General features: G+C 41.1%; 1 long non-coding RNA gene across 1 annotated transcript in view; it reads left to right on the top strand.

The window, feature by feature from the left end:
- Positions 1 to 1,132: 1,132 nt before the first annotated feature.
- The window catches only part of LOC138302099 (uncharacterized), a 52,622-nt gene continuing 39,100 nt past the window's right edge, over positions 1,133 to 14,654 (top strand). Inside the window, exon 1 of the long non-coding RNA XR_011205274.1 lies at positions 1,133 to 1,191. This is a non-coding gene — a long non-coding RNA (uncharacterized lncRNA). The remainder of the gene's footprint in view (positions 1,192 to 14,654) is intronic.

Below are 14,654 nucleotides of genomic sequence, written 5' to 3'. Positions count from 1 at the left end.
AAAAAAAAATTATATCTTTAGTAATTTGAGTAATTGTTTGGTGTGTTCTTGTTTGTGTATTTTTTGCAAATTACTATTTTAATTCTTGAAATTTAAATTATACAAATTGCTTGGGGGTCCCCGGCTTTCAACAGTGATTCAGTGGGGGTCCTCGGGAGTCAAAAGGTTGGGAACCACTGTTATAGAGGGTCAGCTGCTCCACTCTGAAACCCTCACTGCCCCGCTGCCTGCTGTCCTGTCTGGCCTTTTGGTTCTCAGATTGTCCAGTCTGACGTTTCGTTTCCTTGCTTCCCCAGCTAACTAAAATGTGAAGGTGGGGCGCCGTGGGGGTTGAACTATGTTATTCCGTCTGCTCCTGGCTGATTCCACACATTTCCCCACTCTTCCCCCATTCTCACCCAAATCATTCACAGCTCAGTTCCTTCCTGCCAGTGCCAAACTGTAGATGAGGAAGGGTAGAGGGTTTCTAATGAGACTGGAACGACAGAGGAACTTTAATGGGGCATCTGTAGTCTATAAAAGAAGAAAAGAAAAACAATTACTAAGCGCAGTGTGGGTGGAATCTCAAGAGCCCGTCAGTGGGAGATTGCTGCATGACATACATCCAGAGAGCCCCTTGTGCCCCTCTTAACGCCGACGCCCTGGACCTGGGCCCAGCTCGCCCAGGCTAAAGGACCATGCGACCCAGTATCCAAAATAAATACATGGACTGGATGAGCTCATCACGGATGGATTATGCTTGAAATTAAAATATAAACGACCTCGTTCTCGCTATCCCCGAGTAGCTGTTTATTAATGAAAAGTGTTGAGACGCTCATTGTGAGTACCGAACGCGTGCTGGTACTCTTCTGTTCACTTTGAAAATTCAGGTACCCAGGACTTAAAAGCGTTGCTCTTGACGAGGCACACGCCTTCTCGTTTCAATGCACACCCAGAGAAATGCAGCAAGGCTACAATGCAGTGGGCGTGTCTGCAGCGCCGCGCCCCAATGAACTCACTGGCCTTGTGAGTTCTCAGGTTTCCTTGGGTGACTCAGGAGGCGGGTGACTGCAGTGATGAAAGATGCTATCGAGTGTAGGGACAGGCCGGTCGCGCGTGTGTTCGCTTATAGCAGGTGACGTGACTTCCGTGACCTGTGATAGTCGAACACACGCGCGACCCCTTCAGCAACAGAGCAAAAGAAAGGTGCAAGTAAGTGGGAAAACTAACCTGCAATATAGTAACAATCACCGGAAGTGTACAAATATTTGTCGCAAGTTACACTTTTGCAAGTGTGTTCGTTTTCTACTCTTTAGTGGGCCGTGAGATCGTTTTCTTTTTAGCAGCAACACAGATCCGAATGTCCAAGCAGATTTTGGTCTTTGTATTTATATAGCGCTTAGCCAACTCACTGAGAGGTGTAAAGCGCTTGGCCGCGACGAAAACCACATTTGTCAGTGCAGAGCTGGTACCAGAGGATGGCAAGAGCGTCACCATCGGAATGGTGTCTGCAAGCTTGCAGGTTGCCTCTCTGCCACTCGGGAGGGCGGAGGTGAGGAAGTGGAGGCGGGGGTGTAACCACACCCATGGGGCAAACTGGTGGCGCCCTGTTTGTGCTGGAAAGAAAGATGCGGTTTCAGTAGAAAACTGTCTAACTTTTGTTTCTTGTTCGTGATGTTAAAATGGGGAAGGGCACTTTCGGATCACAAGTGCAGCACGGCCATAGTACGTGATAAACATGTGGGGAGATAAAACTCTGAAAAAACAGCAGTTTTTAGGAAGGCTATGGAATCTCTAAACCCACTCTCCTACTGCCCCAGTTAGAGTGCAGGACATCTTGAGGACTGTTCGCATTGCCCCAGCTGTGCACACTGCATGCAACGAATGCGCTGCTTCGGGCTCACGTAGCTTTAACAATGCTCCTGCTGGGGCCCCACAGAGGCCAGTTTCAGGCCCCAGGGCCCTTGGTATTGAAGCACCGGCGGTGCATTACAAGCAGCAGAACGAGGGACATTCGCCCCCTCATGTAATCGGCACCAGTGTTTCCGATTGAATGTGTTTCAAAGCGCCCAATTTGCAACGAGATATATAAATAATGATACACTAGGCCACACAGAAGCTGCTAGTGCTGCAGCTATAAACGAACGCATAGTTGTGATACAAGCTACATGCGACCGGACAAGAGGTATTAAGGATGCTTTTCTAGAATTCGAGGAGAGAGCAATCAACCACACAGGAGCTGTAAATGGTGCTGGCTATTACCCATGAGAGACATCATTGGGATCTCCCAACACAAGCAAAATCTGAGTGCACCAGCCTCACGAAGATATTAACTACCAGCAAGGAATTTACTCCTTCAAGGACAGAGTCTTCCCATGAAATTAGCCCACCAGCACAGCGATAAGAAGCAAAAAACAAGTAAACACCATCTAGCTCCCAGAACTTTGCATTTATATCTTCCAGGTCCGAAGCTAAAACTATCAACAGAAATACATCTGTCCCCTCCTTTTTGGCCAAAACTTTCAGAAAGGATCCAAGCTCTTAGGCAGGAAAACTGACAACAGTTTGATGTCCAGGCCTCAGACCTCACTACAGAAAGTGCTTGATGGAGGACATTTGTTAATCATGAACAACTGAATGTTACCACGGTTATTCTGCCAAATCATTGACTATCAGTATCCTAATCCTTGAATCACTCTATTTTAAGCGGAGTCATGAAAACTTTGATGAAATGTTTTGAAATTTACCCTGCTCAATAAAATCCTTCATCCATGCCACAGACCAGGCACCACTGCACATCCCTACTAACACGTCACTCAAAATGCCTAAAGAAAAGATTATTTACACTATTCCTATCCTAAACATGTTTGATCGCAACATTTGAAAACTTACCATATCAGTTTTAACAAGTTCATTCTAATAAGTCCCCTTAGTAGATAAAACCCCCATTGTAAATATATTAAAAAATAAATACATTCCACTTCAGTTGTACACTCATTCCCATTCAGAATTTGAAATACCTGGTTCCTAAAAAGGCCCTAGAAATGATAGTCCTGTCTTTAGCTATGTCCAGATTTGACTATTGGATAATGTTTTTCACTGACCTTCCACAAAAAAATTGCAATAAACTCTGATGAATTGTAATCACATACACAAAGAACACTGAGCATATATTGCCAGTTCAGAACTCCCTGAACTTGCTCTCTGTTGCCAAACGCTGCATATTTTGAGCAGCACGAATAACCAATAAAGCTATAAATCCTAAAACTCCTAGTTATTTTGCATAAAACCACATATCCTGGGAAATCAGATATTTTAGAAACAGAGGACTTGGACTTGAAAATCCCCAAAATTTAACACCAAGATCTCTGCATAATTATTCTCCAGACTATCACCCAAAATCTGGAATAGCATTTGTCCAACCCTATTGAAGACCCCTTCATATATCGTATTTAAATGAGAAATTAAATAACTCCTATCTCAACTCTAAATGATCATTACCACCATCCCACTCCTTGGACATACCCGATTCTCCACTATAGTACTGCAACATCCTACATAATTTTGTCCCTGTTCACCTTTAGCAGCCAAACTATAGAACTAATTACTCCAAAACATAAGATTCACAGATCTATCTTATCTTCAGAAGACTACTCAAGAGTTGTCCCTTTCCTCCATAACCACCAGACTCAAACACTAATGTGCATCATATCCCTATGTATATAAACATTTATATTTTGACTATATGTATGTATCAAGATATGTCTACTTCTTTGTACAACTATGTACAATAACTATGGGTTTTAACATATATAGATACTCTTTAGGACTGCTTAACAAATGTATATATTACTTACGGTTAAATATAAATATATATGTACATTATGCTATGCTTAAGTTTTCATTAAAAAGTTATTGAAATAGATGCTTAGGGGTCTCTGTTTTATTTATCTATCACAATATGTCAACAGTATCAAACCGTTTTTTTGCAAGTGCTTAACAATTTAAGTATTGAGGAAAATATACAATTTAAAAAAATGATTAGTTCCAAAAATTCACAAATAAATCAGTTTAAAGTACAGCAACATTTTAAATCTCAACATATTCACTTCCTTATACATGTATACACTCTCTATGTACTTATGTATCTGTATATTTATTACTATGCTCCTACTGTAGAAAGAAAACCTTTGACCTTATCCAATGCACTACTCTATGTCTCACCCTATACCTTTCTCAATATATCCTCTTCCTCCACTATCTGACTCATCCTAAACCTCATTCTATTACTATGATCTCCAAAATAACCCTTTCTAGACTCTTCCCTTCACTATCCCTCCTTTGATCACCTCCAAGCCTAATTTTACACCTATGATCTACCAAATAACACTTTCTAAATTCTTCCCTCATGTATCCCTCCTTTCACTCATCCCAAACCTCATTTTTACTAGTATGATCTCCCTAATCCATTTCCAGAGATTATTCCCTCCTCCATCTCTTCTTTTACTCATCCCAAATAACACTTTCTAGACTCTTCCTTCTTCTATCCCTCCATTAACCTATGCAATCCTACTAACACACATCACTCAAATTAACTCATATTTTCCTATATTAATCTAGCACTCATCCTTTTTGGGTTCTGGAGTAGCGCCTACTTGCCAAAAAGTGCTTTGATGCCTCATCATGGGTTGTAAGCTCTATATAAATACAATTATTATTACAATTAGTTCTATGTGAGCCCTTAACATCCATCATGAACACCTTCTGATGTATATATTAATTATCATTGCATAAGTATTTAAGCTGGTTCTATGCGACAAGTAGTATCTTTACATTAAGCTTTCTAAATATGCACTACAAATTCCTTATATCTTTATGTTTGTTTATTCAAGCAAGCAATTTGCCCCATCATCTCTCCCCATTGTAAAGTACTCTGACATCCAGTTGATTTGGTCTGCATTCTAAAAAAACCTCAAATAGATGAAACACTTATTATCAGATTTACCTACCCATGCCAACCAGATGTCCAGCCCACTCCGAAGATAAGACAGATTTTCAGCTAGCTATCCCTCCACTATTCTGCCATGCTGGTGACATCCCAGAGGCTAATCAGTAGTGTAAAAGCAGTTTTTATATTTGAATTTCTGAATCTTGATACTCAAAGACCAGAGTTATTACATATGTATGGTCAACGTTATTCCAATTTTTCAGCATCTTGAAAGTGTGCTATACCCCCCAAATCCTTTTCCTTTTAGTGCTAATTTTGCAGCAGCGGCTCCCACTGTGGCTTCCCTGTCACTTTGCTGTTACAATTTAACATGGCTACCTTGTACATTGTAAAAATAAATAAATAAGACTCAATTTTTTAGAAACTGGCCACCAGTGCCACCATGAAATACCAGTGGTGATGCACACCACAAATCCATTCTAGATTCCATGTCATGTCGTTTCTTTCCACCACCCTACACTTCTCGTATCTTTTCTCACTCTTTCAGGTTATATTACTTCCATGCTTTCTCTTTTTGTCACTGTTTTCTTATCTTTCTCTTCATCATTCTTTCTCCTTTTCTCTGTCCTTCTCACTTTAAGTCAAAATGTGATGATGAGAAATAAGCACCAGTTCACCAAACTGAGTCCATGCCACCACTGCTCTTCCCCAGTGCTTTAAATGGAAAAATAGAAGTGCAGGTACTCTGTGATAGAGTACCTGCTTGTTTCCGAGAAGTGCCGGTACTCCCCAATTAAAAGTATTACGTTTATCTGGAGATATGCCGGTACTCTCCCTCTCAAAATAAAAAAGTGCCGGTACTCAGTACCGGTGAGTACCGGCCCATTTAAAGCAGTGCTCTTCCCTGACCATTACGTTTGCTCACACAGTGCAGCATGCAAACAAACTTGTGTGGGACTATAGTGGAGGGCTGTCACCAACTATGCTTAATGTATTCTGACATGAATCCATTTATCTGCTTTTAATCTAATTAATAATACTAAAAAACTTCAGTGGTAAAGGAAAAATGTTCCACGCAATAGATGGCGTGATTACCCACTACAAAATAGACACGATCCCAGATGGCACACAGTGTTGTTATAGATCAGCTGAGTTCACTGCACAAGTCCTTCTATTAGCTTCGAAAATCTAAGAAAAGTCACCGATCAGTTTTTGATTCAAAAGGTGGTGTCACTCTAAACATGACATCACTAATCTATTCAGTTCAAGATATTGCTCAGGAAAATATAAAAGCCCATCCAAACGTTAAAAAAAAATGACAAAGCTTTTAGGTCTGCTTTGGCACCAACCCTTTGGCGTTGTCAGTGCTTGTTTTGTTTAGTTATGTTTTCTCAAAACTCTACTGCTGTGAAAGTTCCAGGGCACGAATCAATTTAAAAAACTGATTAAAAACAAAAATATTTTTGGGGTCTCACCAAGCACACATTGCCATAGTAGACCCTGACACTGAAGGATTCTATTTTATGTGTGTATGTTCTGTTAGTACAAGGGCAGGATGCCGTCACTCACAGCAAAGTTAGCCAATGGCTGCAGTCGGCCAGCCCAGTGCCTCCTGCTGTATGTTGTAGTGGGCACAAGAAAATTTGAATGACACAACAACAGATCAATTAAATAAGAGCACTGGCTGAAAACCCCTATAATTAAGCTTAAGGCTTGGATTGGGAAACTTATCTTCACATTTGAAGGCATTTGTGTCACTTATAAAATGAGCTAGATAATATTTCAGTGAGCTTCCGACTGCAATGAACCGGAAATTCTTCTTCAGTGATTGTGTCTGCCACTTTTCCCCGTTCCATTCCCTTTGACCTAGTTTATGGTTTACAGCACATTGCGTCATCTGCCATTCTGCAATATTTGCTTTCTTTGACTCACTTGTATTTTTTCAACTTTCCCCTGCTTTGACTCCGACCTGCACATTCTCCTCGTCCCACATTTGCCTCTCTTTAGATAATTTGCATTCATATATATTTTTATTGCTTTTCACGTCAATTGATATAATAAACTTCCCATCTCTACCCACTTGCTTAAGTTTATTCAGAGTATTATCCTTTCACTAAAACACCCAATTGACAACAAATAAAACGTGTGCATCTCGTCGACAGCACGCAGCAGGGCGCAAGTCCTAAAAAAAAGTGGGAGGATTGACCAAGTACGTGACATCACAGTGTGTGAAATTACGGCACCTGAAAACGCACGTGGCATCACAACCCAAGACCTAACAGGAAGTGACGTCACAGAAAGTGACATCAAATCTTACAACAACACATATATGTTTAGAAGGTCTATCATGAGACATTAGAGCGTATTAAAATATTTAACAAATTATATTTTGCATCAGGGTTGTGCCAAAAAAAGCGACACAACCCTGACGAAAAATCTGGGCCTCAACATATATATTTATTTTTTGAATCCCTGCCACAAATAAATTGGAACTGGCAAGCAGGAGAAACATGGCAGTAAATATGTTCTGATTAATTGGTTTCAAAGTTAGCATTTTAAAATATCTTATGGGGTTGAGGCACCTACTCCTGGGATCTTTGTATGCCAACCGAATCGCAGGGAATAATAATAATGGGAAGATAAAACTGAAGGCTAACATATTTGCTGGAGAGATCTGTGTTTTGTCTAGTCCCAGTTTTCCTTACAAGTAGCATAGAGGGATAATATGTCTCCTGCAAAGCACATCATTTAACACACAGATGACAGATTTTTATATTATGTAAATGGGCAAGTTGGTTACTGCTTTTATCACAGAGATCCTTTTGTTACGTGTATTATAGCACAGTGAGCTTTGGAGGGCATGAGGCTCCTACACCTTGTAACCCTCACTATCGTTATGTAACACATCTTACACATTGATTTACTCACATATGATACACTGTCAATGTATAATGTGAATGTGTGTGATGTAAAGCACTCTGACACCCTACATTTGGATGAATAGCGCTATAAAAAATACAACAAAATAGTGGTATTTAAATTGTTATTCGTGTAAATACTGGGACCAACACATCTGACATTTATACAGTACATGCATATCTCTTTATAGACAGTGACTGGATAAAGTCAAAAGCATGCCTCTCTCAAGTACCTGTGAAAATGAGAAGCTGTGTACCTAGTTTGCCCTCCATTGAATATAGGTGTGATATTCACAATAGCTCCCAGCCAGGATACTCCAACACAAGGAAGCCTGATGGCCCCTTAATGTCGGCCTTTGTTATGGACCCATCTGGAATCTGATAAGCCCCACCTCTGCGTTCACTTTACTTCTTGAAGCGAAAGAAGGCAATGTGCAAGCACTACAGAATGTGTCCCAGTTTCAGAAAATTAGACTCAGACAAGTTTAGCATATTTCTGTGGGCCCAACCTCTCAGCGGTGTTCACCCTGTGATAAGAGTTGGTACCCTGAACTTGCACCTTGGAAAGCAAGCTCTAGCAGTTGAATATTCACTGCCAAAATATGTCCTAATCTGCACATAATGAGTTTGAATTGTAAAAAGGCTAAATCAACCTTCAAAGGTAGGTAAATTGACTGTCATTAGATAGGGCAAATATGTGTTTTTTGAAGCACTTAAAATGTCAGAAGTGCAACGCCCAGTAAAAAGAAGATGTCTATATGTTAGATTATTAAAACCCATTGATGGAAGTGCTGAATATTTTCAAGTGAATGAAACCTGTTGTTAATAATGTAGGACAGTGGTTCCCAACCTAATGATGTCTGTGGACCCCTAACTCATCAATACTGGAACTTAGGGACCCCTACTGAATCATTATTGGAATCCAGGGAGTTGTAACTGAAATCTGGTAACCTAATCTGTTAATGTTATTTAATTTTCTAAGCAGTCGTAGACCCACTGAGGAGGCTTCACAGACCCCCCAGGGTTCTCTGGACCACAGGGTTGGAACCACTCATGTAGGACAATTGGGTAGCCAACTGTCATATAATTTTCTTTTACGCTCTTGTATTAATTGATGTTAACTACAATGCACAAACTCTTATATCCCATTGTCCCAGACTGAGATAGGGAATCCATAGGGCATAGGCTAGTGGTACACTCCACAGCGGGTGCAACAAAGGGACCATCCAAGCTTGTCACAAAGTGTGTATACCACCAGTTGAAAACCAGGAAATGACAAACCATGCTTCCTTATGTTGCATCTCTGCCTGGGCTGAGGGTCACCAATATCTACATTTTCACACCCATACTCCTAAATAAGTTTGGAGCAACAATCGAAAAAAATAAATTGTGAAGGCTCTTTGTTATGGTAACTTCTCAAATAGTCACACATTGCCCACCCATAAAAGCATAAGGGCAAGATATTCTTGATTTGTTTATTTATAATAAGTAACAAGGAGATTTCCTTACTTTCCAGAGGTATGCCTATTGGCTTGCTGGAAACCTTTTTGGGTTCAAGACACAGTTTGTGCCTCAACCTCTACGTTGGGTAAGTGTAGCACTGCTATCCTATGGCTAGAGGGTGCTTCATCAAATCGTTTTTTGTATCTGATATATTGTGATGAAGTTGGAGACATATACCAAGAGTTAGTTACTTCTACTGCTAGGCCCAAGGACCCCTGGACTGACTTATGAGCTTATCTCCTGTGGAAAAAACTCTGAACTCTGGTGGCTACATGTACAATCAAAACATTTTGTGAGTTCCTAATTGCGCCTTTTTGCGACTTGTAATTAGGTATTTGTAAAATGCGATGTACAACAGTGTATCAGACACTGTTCGCGATTACCAAATGGGTTGCAAAGAACCTGCCTCATCAAAATTCATGAGGCAGGTTGCAATTTGCGACCCTTTGGGAATGGCCTGCACTCACAGGGATGATGGCCTGCTGGCGTCAGCAGACCACCATGTCTGTGATTTCTTTGACAATAAAGCCATTTAAAAAAAAACTTTTTAAAATGCAGCCCATTTTACTTAAAGGAAAACAGGATGCATTTCTAAATGAAAAATTAAAAGTGTTCTTTTCCTATTTCAAGAGTAGGCAGTGATCCGTGGGACCACTGCCTGCTCTTAAAAAAAGTTGGCGCCCACATTTACAAAGGGGAATGGTTCAGTTCAGGACCCCTTTCCGTTTTTGATTGGGTTACAACCTCCTTCATGGATTCGGTAAAATATTAATGGTTTGCAACCGCGTTCCGGTCACAAAACATTCATACATGCCCCTGCAACGCGTTATTAGGAAAGGACACCCTTAACATGCCCCTTACTAATACTGACTCGCAAACCCTATTTTTCAATTAGGTAATTGGTAACTGAATTGTAAAATACGATCATTAAATGCCAAAAGGCCATTTAGTGGTCATAAACAGCCCAATTTGCCATTTATGACTGCTAAATACTTTTGTACGTGTGGCCATGGATATATTAGTTCTCATCTATATATTGTAGTGTTCCCTCCCCAGTTTTTCACACAAATGAATGCATGTGATGTATCCATCAGTGCTACAACTACGATTATGTCCTTTGGCAAATCTACAAAAAAGCATAAACATTGCTCACACACTACTCCTCTATAGCAGAATCAAGAAATTACATCTGATGGATAGGCTAGAACAGTGTATTGGCTTTGGGTCAAAAATACTTTGGCCTCCATGCCCAGAACAAAGGTAGTCAACAGTAATCAACCTTTCACTACTCTGATGCTTTATCAATAAATCAATGACCTCAGATTAATTGTGATAGAATGTAAGAGCACTCCACACATTTATTTTAGGTCTGGCCTTAACGAAGACCTTTTTATTTTACTAAAGTTAGACATGTAATAGACATACTTACAGGGGCTTTCCACTGCTATTGCAATTCTTTTTATCTTTGCTTGGGATCTGCAGCTCCCTAAACAGTAAAGTTTTACAAAAGCCATGAAAAAATAATGAAAATGTCACTTACCCAGTGTACATCTGTTCGTGGCATCAGTCGCAGTAGATTCGCATGTTTTGCAATAGCTCGCCATCTGGTGTTGGGCCGGAGTGTTACAAGTTGTTTTTCTTCGAAGAAGTCTTTCGAGTCACGGGACCGAGTGACTCCTCCTTTTGTCTCCATTGCGCATGGGCGTCGACTCCATCTTCGATTGTTTTTCCCCGCAGAGGGTGAGGTAGGAGTTGAATTGTAGTAATAGTGCCCATGCAATGGAGTGACTAAGTATGCACCTATTTAAGGTTGAGATGATACATATATAAATAATTGAAGGTAACTTCCAAACTGCTACAGGCTCCCGGGGAGGCGGGTGGGCACATGCAAATCTACTGCGACTGATGCCACGAACAGATGTACACTGGGTAAGTGACATTTTCAGTTCGATGGCATCTGTCGCTGTAGATACGCATGTTTTGCATAGACTAGTAAGCAGTTATCTCCCCAAAAGCGGTGGATCAGCCTGTAGGAGTGGAAGTAGTCTGAAATAATGTTCTTAATACGGCTTGACCTACTGTGGCTTGTTGTGCGGATAACACGTCTATACAGTAGTGCTTGGTGAATGTGTGAGGCGTAGACCATGTGGCTGCCTTACATATTTCTTGCATTGGGATGTTTCCTAGAAAGGCCATGGTAGCACCCTTCTTTCTGGTTGAGTGTGCCCTTGGTGTAATGGGCAGCTGTCGTTTAGGTTTAAGGTAGCAGATTTGGATGCATTTAACTATCCATCTGGCTATACCTTGTTTTGATATTGGGTTTCCTGCATGAGGTTTTTGAAATGCAATAAATAGTTGTTTAGTCTTTCTGATGTTTTTTGTTCTGTCAATGTAATACATCAATGCTCTTTTAACATCTAATGTATGTAGTGCCCTTTCAGCTACGTTATCTGGCTGTGGAAAGAACACTGGAAGTTCCACTGTTTGATTTAGATGGAACGGTGAAATAACCTTTGGCAAAAATTTAGGATTGGTCCTTAGGACGACCTTATTCTTGTGTAGTTGTATAAAAGGTTCCTGTATTGTAAACGCCTGAATCTCGCTTACTCTTCTTAGGGAAGTAATGGCGATGAGAAATGCCACCTTCCAGGTTAGGAACTGTATGTCGCAGGAGTGCATGGGTTCAAAAGGTGGACCCATAAGTCTAGTTAGGACAACATTTAGGTTCCATGAAGGAACAGGTGGTGTTCTTGGTGGTATAATTCTCCTAAGGCCCTCCATGAATGCTTTAATGACTGGTATCTTATATAGGGAAGTTGAATAGGTAGTCTGCAGGTATGCAGATATTGCTGCAAGGTGTATTTTAATGGAAGAGAAGCCAGGTTAGATTTTTGTAAGTGAAGCAAGTAACCCACTACATGTTCTGGAGTTGTGTGTAATGGTTGTATTTGATTAATATGGCAGTAGCAAACAAACCTCTTCCATTTACTTGCATAGCAGTGCCTGGTGGATGGCCTTCTGGCTTGTTTTATGACTTCCATACATTCTTGGGTAAGTTGTAAGTGCCCGAATTCTAGGATTTCAGGAGCCAGATTGCTAGATTCAGCGATGCTGGATCTGGGTGTCTGATCTTTTGGTTGTGCTGTGTCAACAGATCTGGCCTGTTGGACAATTTGATGCAGGGTACTACTGATAGGTCTAGCAGCGTTGTGTACCAGGGTTGCCTTGCCCAAGTTGGTGCTATCAATATGAGTTTGAGTTTGTTTTGACTGAGTTTGTTTACCAGGTAAGGAAGGAGAGGGAGAGGAGGAAAAGCGTAAGCAAATATCCCTGACCAGTTCATCCATAGGGCATTGCCTTGGGACTGTTTGTGTGGGTATCTGGATGCGAAGTTTTGGCATTTTGCGTTCTCCCTTGTCGCAAACAAGTCTATCTGAGGTGTTCCCCAGAGTTTGAAATAAGTGTTCAGAATTTGGGGGTGAATTTCCCATTCGTGGACCTGTTGGTGATCTCGAGAGAGATTGTCTGCGAGTTGATTTTGGATCCCTGGTATAAATTGTGCTATTAGGCGAATTTGGTTGTGAATTGCCCAACGCCAAATCTTTTGTGCTAGCAGGCTTAACTGCGTGGAGTGCGTCCCCCTTGCTTGTTTAGATAATACATTGTTGTCATGTTGTCTGTTTTGACGAGGATGTATTTGTGAACTATTATTGGTTGGAAAGCTTTTAGTGCTTGAAAAACTGCTAGAAGTTCTAGGTGATTTATATGCAGTTTTGTTTGATGTATGTTCCATTGTCCTTGTATGCTGTGTTGATCGAGGTGTGCTCCCCACCCTGTCATGGAAGCATCTGTTGTTATTACGTATTGTGGCACTGGGTCTTGGAAAGGCCGCCCTTTGTTTAAATTTATGTTGTTCCACCACAGAAGCGAGAGGTAAGTTTGGCGGTCTATTAACACCAGATCTAGAAGGTGACCCTGTGCTTGCGACCATTGTGATGCTAGGCACTGTTGTAAGGGCCTCATGTGCAGTCTTGCGTTTGGGACAATGGCTATGCATGAAGACATCATGCCTAGGAGTTGTAGTACCATCTTTGCGTGTATCCTTTGTGTTGGATACATGCGTTGTATGATGGTGTTGAAATTTCGAATTCTTTGTGGACTTGGAGTGGCTACTCCTTTTGATGTGTCTATTATGGCTCCCAGGTATTGTTGTACCTTGCGCGGCAGAATTTTGGATTTTGTGAAATTGACGGTGAACCCTAGTTTGAAGAGGGTTTGTATGATATGATTTGTGTGATTTGAGCACTGTATTAACGAATGGGCTTTGATTAGCCAGTCGTCTAGATATGGGAACACATGTATTTGCTGCCTTCTTATGTGTGCAGCGACTACCGCTAGACATTTGGTAAAGACTCTTGGTGCGGTTGTTAATCCGAAAGGCAGTACCTTGAATTGGTAATGTATTCCCTTGAATACAAACCTTAGGTATTTCCTGTGCGATGGGTGTATTGGTATACTGTATGGAAATAAGCATCCTTGAGGTCTAAAGTTGCCATGTAGTCGTGTAGTTTTAGCAATGGCAATACTTCTTGTAGTGTGACCATGTGAAAGTGGTCTGATTTGATGAAAGTGTTCACTACTCTGAGGTCTAGGATTGGTCTCAGCGTTTTGTCCTTCTTTGGTATCAGAAAGTACAGTGAGTAAACTCCTGTGTTTATTTGTGTGTTTGGCACTAATTCGATTGCATTCTTTTGCAATAGTGCCTGCACTTCTATCTCCAGGAGATTGGAATGGTGTGTTGTCAAATTTTGTGCTTTTGGTGGTATGTTTGGAGGGAATTGTAGAAATTCTATGCAATAACCATGTTGGATAATTGCTAGAACCCAAGTGTCTGTAGTGATTTCCTCCCATGCTTTGTAATAATGACTTATTCTTCCCCCCACTGGTGTTGTGTGGAGGGGGTGAGTGACATGTGAGTCACTGTTTAGTAGTAGGGGTTTTGGGGCTCTGAAATCTTCCTCTATTTCTAGGGAATTGCCCTCCTCTATATTGTCCCCTAAAACCTCCTCTATACTGTCCCTGGTAACTGGACGGTGTTGCTTGTGAGGTGCTGGCTTGTGTGCTCTGACCCCGAAACCCCCCTCGAAAGGGTGTTTTACGGAATGTGTTGTAATTCCCTCTGCTCTGCGGGGAGTAGAGTGCGCCCATGGCTTTGGCAGTGTCCGTATCTTTTTTGAGTTTCTCAATCGCTGTGTCCACTTCTGGACCGAACAGTTCTTTTTCATTAAAAGGCATATTGAGAACTG

Source organism: Pleurodeles waltl, chromosome 6, assembly GCF_031143425.1.
Source record: "Pleurodeles waltl isolate 20211129_DDA chromosome 6, aPleWal1.hap1.20221129, whole genome shotgun sequence".
NCBI classification, from domain to species: Eukaryota; Metazoa; Chordata; class Amphibia; order Caudata; family Salamandridae; genus Pleurodeles; species Pleurodeles waltl.
The sequence above is the reverse complement of the archived record's forward strand: the minus strand, read 5'-3'. Positions and strand labels throughout refer to the sequence as shown.